This window comes from Elephas maximus, chromosome 10, assembly GCF_024166365.1.
Source record: "Elephas maximus indicus isolate mEleMax1 chromosome 10, mEleMax1 primary haplotype, whole genome shotgun sequence".
Lineage (NCBI taxonomy): Eukaryota > Metazoa > Chordata > Mammalia > Proboscidea > Elephantidae > Elephas > Elephas maximus.
Genome location: NC_064828.1, coordinates 58047253 through 58061916, shown reverse-complemented (window position 1 = coordinate 58061916; position 14664 = coordinate 58047253).

The window sequence follows — 14664 nt, the reverse complement described above, 5'->3', positions numbered from 1 at the left end:
GGAAAGAAAAGCAAGCTGAGACTGAAGGGCCTCATACCACCAAGAATTCAGCACCAGGAGCAGAGCATCCTTTGGACCTGAGGTTCCCGTGCTGAAATGCTCCCAGACCAAGGGAAGACTGATGACAAGGACCTTCCTCCAGAGCTGACAGAGAGAGAAAGTCTTCCCCTGGAGCTGATGCCCTGAATTTGGACTTGTAGCCTACTAGACAGTGACGAAATAAATTCTCTTGGTGAAAGCTATCCACTTGTGGTATTTCTGTTATAGCAGTACTAGGTGACTAAGACATTTGGCAATATTACAAATTCTTAAAAGCACTAGACTTTGGCCCAACATTTCAACATCTAGAAATATTTCCCCCCTATATACTTCCACAAGGTCGGCAGTTCAAGTCCATCAGGCGCTCCTTGGAAACTCTATGGGGCAGTCCTAATCTGTCCTATAGGGTCGCTATGAGTTGGAATCAACTCGATGGCACTGGGTTTTTTTTTATACTTCCACAAATACAAAAGGATAAGTTACTAGGACATTTACTACACCATCATAGTATTAACTATAATAGCCCAATTATGAAAACATCATAGGAGTCCATAAATAAGGGAACTGGTAATAACAAAGTATGTTACATTCACATAAGAGAAAAAGAATGAAGTAGGTTTTTATTTACCATCAAGTAAAGATGGTCACAGCATATTGTTGCATTAAAAAGAAAGAGAAAGAGTTACAGAACTGTATTAGCTACTCACTTAAAAAAAAAGTGTCTATATGCAAACAAAATTTTGAATAATGGCTACTTGTGAGGTATCAGAAGGGAGATGAAGGAGACTTACTTTATCCTTCATGCAATTTTATATTCTTTGGATACAGTTTCTGTGAGTATGTGTTAATTTAATTTAAAAAATTAAGGTGCATGTAATTGCCTAAAAGAAATCTGCTTTTGTTCCCCTGTCTGAGTAACCACAATGGCTGAAAGACTTTGAGTAAGAAGGTCTCTCATAATTCTAGCGCCAAGTACAATGCAGTCACTAGCATCTGCCAGAATCTGAGGTCTCACAGAAATCCATCGATTCGAAAACCACCACCATTCAGCCTCCCAGCTACTTCATAACATACCAATTAGCAGACCATATTTCCTTTCTCTGTGCAGCAGATGGTGTCAGAGACGGTTTGCAAGACTTCTGCTTCCAGAAAAAAGTTGATTCAGCTTGATTGGCCTCATGAATTGGTTATCAAGGGACAAAATGAAGACAAAAAGGATATCATGACTAGACTTTCCAGTTGATGAACATACAGTAATCAAATTATTCCAGCCATCATATAACATTCTCCTACATGCTCATGGGAAGTTCCACAGTAGAATAGTCCTGTTAACCAACCCTGTGGGAACAGGCAGCCCAGGCTCAATTTATTATGACTCTGTGTTGATTTTTACTAACAACATTGGCATTATAAAACAAATCATACAATATTGAAATATTATACCTGATTTGATTCAGTGGTCTTTTAAAATAAATTACAATTAGAAAGTGAAATTGTGTTCACATCAGTTAGAAATGAGCATCTACATCTCCTAATTTTATATTCTGAACACTAACAATTTGGCTTTTAGATTTCTATATTAGTTAGGGTAGACTAACTGCTGTAACAAACAAATCTGAAAAAGGTATAATGGCTCAAGCGCAAAATAAATTTTCTTCTTACCCAAGTATAGTGAAAAATGACTAGACAGGCAGCTCTCTCTGTGTGATTCAAGCAGTGATTCAGAGATCCAGGATCCTTCCTTCTTATAACTACATTATCTTCAATGTGCAACTTTTAGGGTAACAGGTTGACCACAAAATGCTGCCAAAGAAGAAAGCCCCAGTATAGTGTCATCCAAAAGTGAGTTACCTATGCAATTTGTTTAAATTGGGATACTTTAAGGAAGGGTATGGTGGCTAACAAGAGCTGACAACAGGCGTAATCCATAACTGTCCTATGCACACTAAGATGTATGATCACTCTATGCACAGGAGGTTTTATGGACCAGGCTTGGGAGACGTGTATGTCACTCCTGCTCACATCTCATTGGCCAAAACTTATCACATGACCATGCCCAGCTAAAAGGTAGACTAAGAAATACAGACTCGGCATGTACCCAGGAAGAGAAAGGATGTGGATTTAATCAAAGCGCTGGGCTGCTAACAGAAGGTTTGTAGTTGGAACCACCATCCACTCTGTGGGAGAAAGATGTGGTAGTCTGCTTCTGTAAAGATTTACAGCCTTGGAAATCCTGTGGAGCAGTTCTACTGTGTCCTACACGGTTGCTATGAGTAGGAATCCACTAGAGAGCAGAGAGTTTTTTAGTAAAAAGTGAATCACAACTATCACTACCTACTATGTCATATTTTCAAGATACCTTTCAGATAAAGTGCTACATCAGTTTTTCAGCCTCTTTAAAAAATTATAACTGTCTTTCAGTAGTAGCTCATTACAATAAAACAAAAAACCAAACCCATTGTCATCAAGTGAATCCAACTCATAGCAACCCTACAGGACAGAGTAGAACTGCCCCCCAGAGTTTCCAAGGAGCGCCTGCTGGATTCAAACTGCCTACCTTTTGGTTAGCAGGTCCAGCACTTAACCACTATACCACCAAGGATGTCATGGCAGGAGGGTGACATAGCTTACATTATCAGTTATTCAGCTTCAGGCTTACGTTATCCTACCATAGCAATCCTAAAGGGACAGGAGGACTTCTCACTCCCTGGTTCAGTACATAAACACAAGGAAGGGCTCTAAGTATCCTTTCTTGGGTCACATGCTCCCTCCTTGGACCAATCACTGTGGCTGGGTGATAACTGTTCTACCAGCTAGAGTGGTTGAGAACTAGTTACCCAAAGGAAGGGGAGTGCTGTTAACAGAAGAAGGGGAAAGTGTTGCGCATCATTACAAGTGTCGGTAATAACAGGAAAAGTACCAAGTATTGAGCAGCTTTGTATTACGTGGTACAGACATCAGAATCAGGTGGACTTGTGTATGAATCCCAATTCCACAGTGTGACTTTGGTTGTGCTGGTAAACTTCTTTAAGCTTAGTTTCTCTATGTACTAAATGCAGCATCTTGACCCCACCCCTGTCTCAAATTGTGACTTTATCTTTCCATTCTCTTATAGTACAAAAAATGAAATAAACATTTGTTAGAACTATACCTATACCAAGGATAAGTAGGTCTTTTCTAAGCACATCTTCCCTATGAAGAAAACTGAAGAGTTTTAAAGATGCACTTTTAGAAGTCTATTTAAACATTTAAAAGGCTTGGTTTGGCTTATCCCATGATCCTAAATTGTCTCTAAATTGCTGAGATTGTCAGCAAAGTAACCTCTGGTTAAGTTAAATGTAATAGTATTCAAGTTTTTAAATTTAACTAATTTAGTTCTGTACTTAAACTATGGTATGTGTAGAATGTTTTAAAAGATACTGTGGAAAAACAAAAATATAAAACCACAAACAACTTGTAACGGGAATTCAGAGTATTATATTCGAATTAAATTGCTCAGCAATGGTTATTACCATTCTCGTTGAGGAAATCATCGACATACACTCTTATTTAGAGCTGTTTTTTCATCTCAGATTTGAGAGTAGAAGTGACTAATTTATGTTTCCATCAGATTAATGCGAGAACATACCCGCTCTGACTTGGAAACACAATCTTGAGTGGATCATTTTTCTGAAGTAGCATCAACATGTTTCTCTCCATATGTACATTATCACCAAGCATACATTTGATGTTATTTTGTCAAAGACACAACATAAATCTGGCTTCCATACAGTGATAAACTCACCATAGGAAGTTCTTTCTACTCTACTCCACCTATCTCGCCATCATCAAAGGCAATAATATTTGGTGTTTTGATGTTCAATTAGAACATTATTCCTCAACAAAGACAATCCCCCAAGTTGTATGATTGCAAGAATACTAGTCATCTCACTCACCATGCACAGTGATACCAGAAATTCTACAATTGGAGACTTACTTTTTTAGCATAAGTCTTCTTATCTGTAAAATTATAATACTCTCATAAGACAGCTATTGCTATGAACAGTTAGAATTTAGAAATCTGAATCCAAATCCCAGCTTTAGTATCTGAGTCTCAATTTCCCCATCTGCAAAATGGAACAGTACGTACCGTGAAGAGTTGCAACAGTGAATAAATGATGTGAAATTGTTTTGCAAAGTATAAAAATCTAAATAAATATTAGACATATTACCTTTTAACATGAAAAGTTTTAGATCTTTACCTAAGAGCAGCTTTTGAAAGGGAAATATTCCTGGGCCCTGAACACTTAAGACAGGGATAAGGAAGGTAAGCTTTGCAGCAAAGAAAATTCAAGAAGAGGGGAGCTTAAAGACACCAGAAGTACTTCTTCATAGTTCTATCTACGGTGTTGGTAGTGCCGCCTTCCATACATACATACATATATATGTATATATATAAAATACTCAATTATGCAAGGTTAAGAGGAAAATGTTCTCTCCAGCACCCTCACAAAATTTAACTAAACTACAGCTAATCAAAAAAAAATGTAAGTTCAGAAGCAATTTATAAAAATAGTATATATTAAAATATCCATTTTAACAGGTGAACTTTGTACATTTGCAAATGAAGAAATTAACACCAATAAATTGTTGAAGATACAGTATTGTCACTAGTGTGCCATATTAATTTACTACACTAATTAACTTACTGTCCCACACCAAATCAACATGCCCTCTCTGAGATGAACTCATATTAACGTGGACTATACATGACCTATCCAGGGCTTCGAACCACTTCCTTCCAGCTCAAACCCCTGCTGAGAATTTGCATTTCCACCCCAGATATATTGCTGTTGTTGTCGTTAGGTGCCATAGAATTGGTTCCAACTCAGTGAACCTATGCTCAACAGAACCAAACACTGCCCAGTCCTGCACCATCCTCACAATTGTTGCTATGTTTGAGCCCATTGTTACAGTCACTGTATTAATCCATTTCTCTGAGGGTATTCCTCTTTTTTGATGACCCCCTACTTTACCAAGCATGATGTCTTTCTCCAGAGACATCATGTCCAAAGTAAGTGAGACAAAGTCTCATCATCCTCCCTTCTAAGGATCATTCTGGCTGTGGTTCTATTCTCATTTAGGAAATCGTCATTGACAAATACCCTTAAGTACTCAGTTCTTTTGGCAGTCCACAGCATATTCAATATTTTTCACCAACATCATAATTCGAATCCATCAATTCTTCTTTGGTCTTCCTTATTCATTGTCCAGCTTTCGCATGCACATGACGCGAGTGAAAATATCATGGCTGGAATCAGGCACATGTTAGTCCTTAAAGTGACATCTTTGCTTTTTAACACTTTAAAGAGATATTTTCCAGCGTATTTACACAATAAAATACGTCATTTGATTTCTTGACTGCTACTTCCATGGGCATTGATTAGGGATCCAAGCAAAGTGAAATCCTCGACAACTTCAGTATTTTCAGTTTGTCATGATGTTGCTTACTGGTCCATTTGTGAGAATTTTTGTTTTCTTTATGTCGAGGTGAAATTCATACTGAAGGCTGTGGTCTTTGACCTTCATCAGTAAGTGCTTCAAGTCCTCTTCACTTTCAGCAAGCAAGATTGGGTCATCTGCATATCGCAGGTTGTTAGTGAGTCTTCCTCCAATCCTGAAGCCTCATTCTTCTTCATATAGTCTGGTTTCTCAGATTATTTACAGACTGAAAAAGTATGGTGAAAGGATACAACCCTGGCACACACCTTTCCTGATTTTAAACCACAGTGTACTCCTCTCTTCTTTTTGAAAGACTGCCTCTTAGACTATGTACAAGTTCCTCATGAGCACAATTAAGTGTTCTGGAATTCCCATTCTTCACAATGCTATCCATAATTTGTTATGATCCACACAGTCAAATGCCTTTGCATAGTCAATAAAACACAGGTAAACATCTTTTAGGTATTCTCTGCTTTCAGCCAAGATCTATCTGACATCAGCAATGATATCCCGCATTCCAAGTCCTCTTCTGAATCTGGTTGGAATTTCTGGCAGTTCCCTGCTGATGTACTGCTGCAACCACTTTTGAATGATCTTCAGCAAAAAAAAAAAAAAAAAATCATTGGGCTTTAGGTGAAAGTTTACAGCTCAAGTTAATTTCTCATAAAAAATGTATACACATATTGTTTTGTGACACTAGTTGCAATCCCCACAATGTGACAACACACTCCCCGTTTCCACCCTGGGTTCCTTGTGTTCATTCAACTAGTTTCTGTCCCTTCCTGCCTTCTCATCCTGCCTCCGGACAGGAGTCACCCATTGGTCTCCTGTATCTGACTGAACTAAGAAGCACACTCCTCATTTACATTATTTTTTTTTTTTATAGTCCTGTTTAATCTTTGCCTGAAGAGTTGGCTTCGGTAATGGTTTCAGGTCTGGGTTAACACAGCATCCAACTTAGTTTCAGGGGTGCCTCCAGTCTCTGTCAGACCACTGAGTCTGGTCTTTTCACAAGAATTTGAGTTCTGCTCCACACTTTTCTCCGGTTCCATCAGGGACTCTCTGTTGTATTCCCTGTCAGGGTGGTTTTTGGTGAAATCTGGGCACGATCTAGTTCTTCTGGTCTCAGGCTAGTGGAGTCTCTGGTTTATGTGGTTCTTTAGTCTCTTGGGCTAATATTTTCCTTGGATATTTGGTTTTCTTCATTCTCCTTAGCTCTAAGTGGGAAGGGACCAACTGCTTCATCTTAGACGACTGCTTGCAAGTTTTTAAGACACCAGGTGCCACTCACCAAAGTCAGATACAGAACATTTTCTTAATAAACTTTGTTATGCCAGTTGGCCTAGTTGTCACTGTCACCTTAACCTATGGTCCCCAGAACCCAGCCCCAGCTACTCTGTCCCTCAAAATTTTTGGATGTACCCAGGAAACTTCTTAGCTTTTGCTTTGTTTCAGTTGTGCTGACTTCCCCTGTATTTTGTATTGTCCTTCCCTTCATGAAATTTGATCCTTGTCTACTATTGAGTTAGTGAATTCCCCTCCCCCTCCCTCTCCACCCTTGTAATCATCAAAGAACGCTTTTTTCTGTGTTTAAACCATTTCTTGAGTTCTTATAATAGTGGTCTCTTATAATATTTGTCCTTTTGTGATTAATTTCACTCAGCACAATACCCTCAAGATTCATCCATATTGTGAGATGTTTCTCGAACATCTCATTGTTTTTTATCATTACATAGTATTCCATTGTGTGTATGTACCATAATTTGTTTATCCATTCATCTGTTGATGGATACCGAGGTTGTTTCCATCTTTTTGCTATTGTGAACACTGCTGCAATGAACATGGGTATGCTTATGTCTATTTGTGTGAGGGTTCTTACGTCTCTAGGATACATTCCTAGGAGTGGGATTGCTGGATCATATGGTACTTCTGATTTAAGCTTTTTAGGAAAGCACCAAATCTTTTTCCAAAGTGGTTGTACTGTTTTACATTCTCACCAGCAGTGCATAAGTGTTCCAGTCTCACAACAACCTCTCCAACATTTATTATTTTGTGTTTTTTTGGATTAGTGCCGGCCTTGTTGGGTTGAGATGGTACCTCATTGTAGTTTTGATTTGCATTTCTCTAATGGCTAATGATCATGAGCATTTCCTCATGTATCTGTTAGCTGCCCGAATGCCTTCTTCAGTGAAGTGTCTGTTCAGATCCTTTGCCCATTTGTTAGTTGGGTTATTTGTCTTTTTTAGTTGAGGTGTTGCAGTATCTTCTAGATTTTAGAGATTAGACCCTTATAAGATTTGTTGTAGCCAAAAAAAATTTTCCCAGTCTGTAGATTCTCTTTTTACTCTTTTGGTAATATCTTTTGATGAGCATAAGTGTTTGATTCTTAGGGGCTCCCAGTTATCTAGTTTGTCTTCTGGTGTTTGTGCATTGTTGGTTATGGTTTATATACTATTTATGCCATGTATTAGGGCTCCAACCATTGTCCCTGTTTTTACTTCCATTGATCTTCAGCAAAATTTTACTTGTGTGGTACATTAATAATACTGGTCGATAATTTCTACATTCTGTTGCATCCTTTTCTTTGGAATGGGCACAAATATGGATCTCTTCAGTTGGCTGGTCAGGTAGCTGTCTTCTAAATTTCTTGGCATAGATGTGTGAGTACTTTCAGTGTTGCCTCTATTTGTTGAAACTTCTCAGTTGGTATTCCGTCAATTCCTGAAGTCTTGTTTTTCACCAATGCCTTCAGTGCACCTTGGACTTCTTCCTTCAAGACCTTCATTTCTTAATCATATGCTACCTCCTGAAATGGTTGAACATTGAACAATTCTTTTTGGTACAGTGATTCTATGTATTCTTTCCATCTTCTTTTGAATCTTCCTGCATCATTCAATATTTTTCCCATAGAATCCTTCAATACTGCAACTCAAGGCTTGAATTTTTTCTTCGGTTCTTTCAGCTTGAGAAATGCTGAGTGTTTTTCCCTTTTGGTATTCTAACTCCAGATTTTTTTTTTTTTTTTTTTTGCATATTTCATTGTAATACTTTACTTTGTCTTCTCAAGCCACCCTTTGAAATCTTCTGTTCAGCCTTTTTACCTCACAATTTCTTCCAATCGCTTTAGGTACTCTGTGTTCAAGGCAAGTTTCAGTGTCTCTTCTGACATCTAATTTAATCTTTTCTTTCTTTCCTGATATACTGAATCAGAATCTACAGTTTAACAAGATCCCCAAGTGATTTTTATGTATAATAAATTTTAAGAACGACTGTTCTAATAGTGGTACTCAGAATTGGTCCCTAATCAACAGCATTAGCATCACCTAGGAACTTGTTAGAAAAGAAAAATATTAGCAGCAGTTCAAACCAGAAGGAAATGGTTAGAAGCCCTGGATCTACCTTAGCTCTTTATAAGTACAGGCAGACCCTGGGTTACAAACATCCAACTATGGACAATTTGTACTTGCCCTTTAATGTTTACAAATTTGCCCTCACATTAAAATGATTGAACCAAACTCTACCTGTAACAAATTCTCCATCACAGTCACCTTTGCTTGCTGTGCATGCAGTTTTAAATCATTGAAAATGCTTTGAGCCTTTTCTTGCACTAAAGTAAGGCTATGTACGAACCATTTGCACCTGTTCCGACTAACCAAAAAATGCTTAAAGACACACTCAGGAATGGGTCACTTTAGTGATCTGGGGACTTCTCTTTTTCCTCAATATACAGACAGATATTTCCAGGAGTTTGTTTATGTTGCAAAATTTTCATTATACAAATCATTATTCCAATGTACGTGAAACCAATTTGTTTTATTTTTAGCATTTCTAATTTAAATGCCATCTGTCCTGTATTTGTAGCCTCTCTTTTTTACTTTTATTATTATTTTTTTTTATGGATGCAAGAAACAAACACATTCCGAACCTGCTACAGGGATCAAGAGGAATTTCAAGAAAAACAGAGATTTCACAGAATTGAAGAGCAAGACATACTATAGCCAGGCCTCTGGAAACCAGAAAGGAATTAGGGATTAAGGATGATTTTTCTATCTCTTAGAAATCACAGAGTTTCTTTTAATTCGGATATTCTTTTTTGTTGCATCTTACTTGGTTCTATACATATATTCTACTCTCTTTTTCTCAACTTACTCACTTGAGTTATAGCTAAGTGGCTACTCAGCTGAGTCTCTCTGTGACATTTCATGTCAAGTCCCTGTGACAACCTGATCACAAAGTCTTAGTTCAAATACTTAGAGAAAAATTCTGAATTACCCCAGTCCATCCTAATGTATTATTTTGCCTGGAAAAAATTGTGTTTGTCCAGATAAAACCAGTTATGGTCACGGGAAGCATATGGTAGAAACATGGTCACCTAGCTTAACCCTTCATCAAAGGGATAACAGAGTCAGCCCATTAATAAAAAGGCATGATATCCTTCGAATTTCAAAGGTAGGAGAAATCTAGAGCCCCCCGTCCCTGCTCTTCTTAGAAGTTACCTAAAATTAACAAGAAAAATAAAAAATGGAAATGCATATCACATCTTCAACAAAAATCACACACAAATGAAACACAAATCAAAAAATGGATGAAATCACTTCTAAAAACATTGAAGATCAAATAGGGTTTGTGAAAGTTTAGAGGGAGAACACCGGTAGCTACTAATTTCAGGAAAAGTATGATATTCAAGGTTAAAGGACCCCTTTAGGTACAAGCCAAAATTCCTTATTTCCAAAAATGGGAAGGGATGAACAGATTGGCAGTGTGAGCTTTCAAGGAAGCAATTTGGCTCTAAGAACATGGGGAGTCGTTCTGGAAGAAAAATCACACAGATGGGTCACATTTGCAGGAATTAGTATGTCAGTGAGCAACAAAGTTAAGGGTAAAAGAACCCAAAAAATCCCAAGGCCATAGAGAAAATTCTTACTCATTTGCAGCTTAGCTCTTGCATCTTCCCTGTATGAAAATCTTGCATAGCTGGTCTAGAAACAACTCACTTTGTTCAAAGATAAGTGGTCAAAAAAGACTCAGCATAGGATATTTATAACTCTACATGAGAAAAGGAGATATCAAAGGCTCTACATGAGAAAAGGAGAAATAATAATACTAAAAACTTCAAAAAGCAAAACTTACCAGAAGAATGTTCCCAAGAAACAAATAAAAACTGTGACCAAAGACATCACTGAGATACTAAAACAGCAAAAATAAAGAAATGTCATTGGCAAGGCTCAAGAAAGGGAAAAAAATTAAAGTATCACAGGAATGATGATAAAATTGGGAGTAACACACCCATAAACATACACATATATACACAGAAAAAAATAGACATGCTGAAATAACAATAAGGGAAATAGAGTATAGGTATGAGAAAAAAATAGGAAAATTAAAAGGAAATAAAGAACATTAAAAACAATATTCTTGCCATTCATATAGCATCAAACATACAATTAAAAGTTGATGAGTTAAGTATAAAAGTGATAAACATATACAAACATACACTGAGGATTATAAACTCAAGTAAATTCATATGGTGAAGGTGAAAGGAAGGGAATGAAAAGAAAATACACTGATCTTATTGATCAGAGTAAGAAATCAATAGAAACTCTAAAAAATAGAAAAATTTGAACAATTGTATAGTAGCATGGTTTTAAAGGTAAACACTATAACAAAAATACAAACCTTCCAAATTATCAGAATAAACACACCGAAGATAAAGAAAACACAAATCGGTTAGCAGTCAAAAGCTTAACCACTGTGCCACCAGGGCTCCCCTTTAGTAATAGGCTTCAAAACTTAAGGCTAAAATATATAAATTATAACAAAAATAAAAAGCAGACATAAGACCAAGCATATCTGCCATATTTATAAATGCAAAAGTATAAGCTCATCTTTTAGAAGAAAAGTACTTTCAGATTAGATCAGAAAGAAAAATAACTCTATGCTATATATAAGACACACTTCTAAAATAATGATTCAGAACAGCCAAAAATAAAAGGCTGGGAAAAGGTAAATACATACAGTTTAATATCATATAATGTTTAATCTAGAGCAAAAACTATCAAATGAGATAAAGAAGGGCACTGTTATTGCTTCTTTCCTTAAATAGCACAATTCGCAATGAAACCATTATAGATATGTACGCACCAGATAACATAGTCAGCATACATAAAGTAAAAACTACATAAAATACAAGGAAATATTAGAGATTAACATATTAATAATAGGAATTTTTATTCCCCGTTCTTAGGTCAAGTGGATAGTTCTCAATAGAACAAAATTAATTAATAAGGTGGAATTAAATAATAGATAGCGACCCTGGAAATAGATCATACACTTTTTTTTAATTGCACAAGTCCAATTGGTTAAAAGAAAACATACATTAGGCCTCAAAAATTGCTTTAATACATTCCAAAAATAAAGCTACTTATTTCATATCTTACACTAACATAAGTTTCAGATGGATCATAAAATAGCTAACATGTTTTGATAGCTTAATATACGCCACATACTATTATCGAATCAATCCTCATAGCATTTCTATGGGGTAGATGCTGTTATTTATATCCATTTCACAGATAAGGAAATTAAAATCTGAGGGATTAAGTAATTCACCAAAGTTATCCAACTGTTAGGTGGTAAAACAATTGATTCAGGCCCTCTGACTCTTGCACTTTTCACCACCACATTCCAAAGGATTTAACTGTAAAAGTTATATAGGAGACCACTAGTAACTTTTAAAACAATGTTAAACTGAGGAAGGACTTGCTATGTAAGACACAGAGCCCAGAAGCCTTGAAGAGAAGATTGATAAAGCTAACAATATAAAAATTATTTTTTAAATCTGCGTGGTAAAATCACCAAAACCAAATTCAAAAGACAAATGAACAAGGAGAAAAGTATTTGCAATTTACACTACAATGGGTTAATTTATTAGGAGGTATTAAAATCAGTAGGAAAATGACCAAAGCCCCAATGATAAAATGAGTAAAACAAAACAGACAATTCACAAGGAAATATAAATAATATGATATATAAAAAGATGGTCAGCCCCCCTCATTATAAGGAAATGCAAATGGAGCAAAAGAGGAAAAAATAGAAAGAGGCAAGAGGAAGAGGGCAAATGGAAAGGCGGGGAAGTACTCAAAAATTCAGCAATTACACATCTACTATAATACAACATTTATTCTCATATTAAGAACTTAGTAGGTCTTCATTTTGTGTTCCTCTCAAAGCATTTCATTTATGCACACTTCAACAAATACGTGGCTAAAGTCCATTGTTTGAACTGTTCACAAAGTTTATGTAAGTTTCTTAACCACTAAGTTATATGCACTGATGTCAGAAAATAACTAATCTAAATTATACAAATCTCAAATTACTTACAGGTAATTGTTATCCATCCAATAGAAGCTCACAACAACAAAGAGCAACAACAACAAACCCTCAGGAGAGGGGAGAATCTGATCTCTAGTGTTCCCACATTATATCATTTAAAATATTCCATTTTCGACAACAACAACAAAAAAACTAGGAGACATTCAAAGAAACAATAAATTCTGACCCATACTCAGGGAAAAAGACATCAATAAAAAGCAGTCTGAGGAAAACCAGATATTGAACATATTAGATTAAGACTTTAAATTAGCTATTATAAACATATTCAAAGAACTAAATAATGTATAAAGAATTAAAAGAAAGTACGAGAATGATGTCTCATTGAAGAGAGAATACCAATAAAGAGGAAAAAAATTAATTCTTTTAAAAAAGAAAAACCAAATAGAAATTATAGAGTTGAAAAGTACAATAAGTAAAATAAAAACATCTCTAGAGGGGGCCTTAGAGCAAATCTGAACTGGCAGATGAATAATCATCAAACTTGAATACAGGTCATTTGAGTTTATCAAGTCTAAGGAACAGAAATAAAAAGGAATGTAAACAAATGAACATGCCTAAGACACCTGTGGGATACCATCTAGCGTGCCAACATACACACAATGGAAGTCCCAAAAGGAGATGAGAGAAAGAGGAAGAAAAAGGATTTGAAGAAATAATGGCTGAAAACTCAGCAAATTTGATGATAAATGTTAATCTGCACATCCTTGGAGATCAATGAACTCCAAATAAGATTACATCAAGGAGATTCACACCTTGGCACATCATAATCATATTGTCAAAATCCTACGACAAAGAGTCTCTTGAAAGCGGCAAAAGTTGGTCTTCAGATTCAACACAATCCCTGTCAAAATTCCAGCTGCCTTTTTACAAAAATTAACAAGCAGATCCTAAAATTCATATGTAAATGCAAGTGGCCCAAAATAATCAAAACAATCATGAAAAAGTATAAAGATAAAGCACTCACCCTCTCCAAGTTCAAAACATTCTATAAAGCTGCCATAATCAAGAGCATATGGTACTAGATATGGTACTAGAATAATGAAAGAAACATAGATCAGCGGAATAGAACTGAAAGCCCAGAAGTAAACACATGTGTCTCTGGTCAACTGATTTTTGACAAAGGTTTCAAGACCACTCAATGGAGAAAGAATATTCAACAAATGGCATTGGGACAACTGGACAGTCATGTAAAAGAATAAAGTTGGGTCCTTACCTCACGTCACGTACAAAAATTAACTAAAAATGGATTGTCAACCTAAGTGTAAAAACTAGAACATGAAAACTCTTCGATGTAAATGGAGTAAATCTTCTTGACCCAGGATTAGGCAATGGTTTTAGATATGACACCAAATACAGAAGCAAAAATTAAAAATCAGTTGGACATAATCACTATTTAAAGCTTTTGTGCCTCAAAGCATACCATCAAGAAAATAAAGACAATCCACAAAATGGGAGATAAATATTTGGAAATCATATATCTGATAAGAGAGCCATGGTGGCGTAGTAGTTAAGTGCTACGGCTGCTAACCAAAGGATCGGCAGTTCGAATCCGCCAGGCGCTCCTTGGAAACTCTATGGCGCAGTTCTACTCCATCTTATAGGGTCTCTGTGAGTCGGAATCGACTCAAGGGCACTGGGTTTATGTCTGATAAAGATCATATACCCAGAATATATAAACAATTCAAAAATTAAAAGACAAATAACCCAATTAAAAATGGGCAAAGAATTTGATCAGATATTACTAAAGATATA